The sequence below is a fragment of the Myotis lucifugus genome, unplaced genomic scaffold, assembly GCF_000147115.1.
Source record: "Myotis lucifugus unplaced genomic scaffold, Myoluc2.0 scaffold_89, whole genome shotgun sequence".
NCBI classification, from domain to species: domain Eukaryota; kingdom Metazoa; phylum Chordata; class Mammalia; order Chiroptera; family Vespertilionidae; genus Myotis; species Myotis lucifugus.
In genome coordinates this window covers 3471482-3474153 of record NW_005871137.1, presented here as the reverse complement: position 1 = coordinate 3474153, position 2672 = coordinate 3471482, and the positions used below count along the sequence as shown (strand labels likewise).

General features: G+C 53.1%; 1 pseudogene; it reads right to left on the bottom strand.

Annotated features, from left to right (window-relative positions):
* Positions 1-213: 213 nt before the first annotated feature.
* On the bottom strand, positions 214-1209 carry LOC102422285 (annotated as a pseudogene).
* Between the last annotated feature and the right edge of the window lie 1463 nt (positions 1210-2672).

Sequence of the window (2672 nt, the reverse complement as noted above, 5' to 3'; positions counted from 1 at the left end):
TTATTATTCACAATTACAGCGGCTACAACTCGGGACAACAGCATCACCAATGCTGCCCAGAATCCAGTTTATACTGAAATTAAGTTCTTTACACCAAGTAAATGGTTGTCCACAACCACTGGCTAGTGTACATAGGGACTAAAATGTCTAGATTTGGGGGGAAACATGCTGCTCCGGTCAGCTGCACTGCTCCTTCTGTTCCTTGGTTCATGCTTAGACACCTGTGGAGGGTTGGGCCTGCTGACCCGGCCCACTGGAAGAGGCCGCCTGCTGTGCCGCCTTCTGCTTTAACATCGTCCAGTCAAACGTGTAGTCATATTGGTGGTTCAGGGTCCTGAAAAGAATGCGGAAGAGCTGCCTCAGGTACATGTAATCCGGGGCTTCCTCAAAGCGCAGCCCACGACAGTAGTTTAAGTACATGGAAAATTCGGTGGGAAACCCCTTGCATAACACTTCCACGGGAATGGACATCTTCTTTTCGCTAATTTTTTCGTATTTCTGTTTCTTTGTGGCAGCCTTTAACCCTTGCCATGGCAGGCTGGTTCTGTTAAAATACATCAGAACATAGCCCAAGGATTCCATGTCGTCCCGGCGACTCTGTTCAATCCCCAGATGCGCATTGATGCTCGCATAGCGGGCGGTGCCCGTGAGGTTTTTGTCTTCTCTGTACGGTATGTGCTGCTTCGTCCTGTTGTCTCGGTACTTCTTGGCCAGACCAACATCAATCAGGAATAACTTGTTGCAGTGGCGCCCGATGCCCATGAGGAAGTTGTCGGGTTTGATGTCTCGGTGTATGAAGTTCTTCGTGTGCACGTATTCCACCCTGCTGATCATCTGGTCGGCGAGCATCAGCACAGTTTTCATGGTGAACCTCCTGGAGCAGAAGTTGAACAGGTCCTCCAGGCTGGGCCCCAGGAGGTCCATGACCAGCACGTTGTAGTCCTTCTCCTGCCCGTACCAGCGGATGTGCGGGATGCCCACCCCGCCCTGCAGGATCTTGTAGAGCTTGCTCTCGTACAGCAGCTGCGGGTGCCGGGCCTTCTGCGACTCGAGCTTCACCGCCACCTCCTCGCCGTTGGTGACGTTGATCGCCAGGTAGATGTCCCCGAAGGAGCCGGACCCGATCTTCCGCACCAGCTTGTATTTGCCCCCGACAACGAACTCGGCCTTGGAGGCGCTGCTGCTCGCCGTCGCCATCGCCATCGCCATCGCGGGAGACGGAGGCGGAGGCCGGGCCCAGCCTCGGGGAGGAGGACGCGGCCTCTGGGCTGGTCCGCTGGGCAGGGCTGCGGGGAGCGCGGCAGGGAACGGGCACGTCGGCTGCTGGCGTCACAGGGGCCCGAACCGCCGAGGGAACGCGGTCGCCGCCGCCCAGTCGAGTTCCTTGTGCCCGGCTGCAGTGCGTGCGGGGCTCTCGGCTCCCAGGCTGGGCCCTGTGTGACGGGGGCCGCCACTGCCTGGCTTTGGCAGCGCCGTCAGGGCTGGAAAAGGGCGCGTTGAGTTAGGGCGGTGATGCCGCTGCCACCTTGGCCGCCTGCCCGCCCGGAGGGACCCGTCACTCCTCCGCCATCTAGTTACTCGGGCTCCAGCCCTGAGGATTTTTTCCCCATTGATTTTTAGAGAGAATGGCAGGGAGAGGGAGACACACACACACACACACACAGAAACATGGATGTGAGGGAGACACACCAGTTTGTTGCCTCCAGCACATACCCCAACCAGGGCCAGGAACTGAGCCTACAACCGAACCCGGCACTCTAACCACTGAGCCACCGGCCAGGGCTGTTCCTCCCTCCCTCCCTTCCTTTCTTTCTTTCTTCCTTCCTCCCTTCCTTCCCACCTTAAACGCCATGTCAGTCACGGTAACTGACACTATACTTTCCATCCAGATCTCCTCAGTCACTGGTGCAGCCAGTGATATCCCGGGCTAAACGGAAAGGAAGATAAAACAGGCTTGGCGCTTAACGTGTTAAAAGAAAAAACCTTCTAATATTACAATTTCAGGAATGAGTCTGCTGGGGAAGCTGGTCTTGGGTGCGCGTATGTGATGGGAAGAACTTCCCTGGAGACCTTCATCACACTCAGGCTCCAGGAGTCATGTTCCTCCTCCAAGTCTCACAGAGACTCTCCGACTCAACTGAGCTCAGGGCAACCTCTGCATGTGAAATCCTTTTCAGTTACAAAAGATTTCAAAACTTCCTGTGCATGTATGTGTGCATGCAGTGTGCACGTATTTGTGTGTATGTGGGTGTATGTGTCCATATTTTGGCATGAATGTGGATTCAGATACTATGCAGTACATGTTTACATATGTAGTTTCACTTATTTTTATTTTTTAAGTTAATGTTTTGTATTGGCTCAGATCATTATTTCCAAGCGATTGTGCACTCACATGTCTTTGGAGTATGATCTCTCCCAAAAGGGAATTTTCCTGCATCTTGAATAAGCAACAGATGTTGAATGTGAGGGTGCTAGGGTGGAAGGGGATGCACACAGAAAGATGAGCGGATGTATTCTGCAGGCTGATGGGACTGTGAGATTGAATAGATGTTCAATGAAATGGAAGAAATGGAAGAACCAGAATGTTACGTGATACTTGCATTGTTTTCAATTAATCAAAAACAGTGTCACCACTTTAGCTTCAGAAACATAGCTGATGCAAACACGAGGGC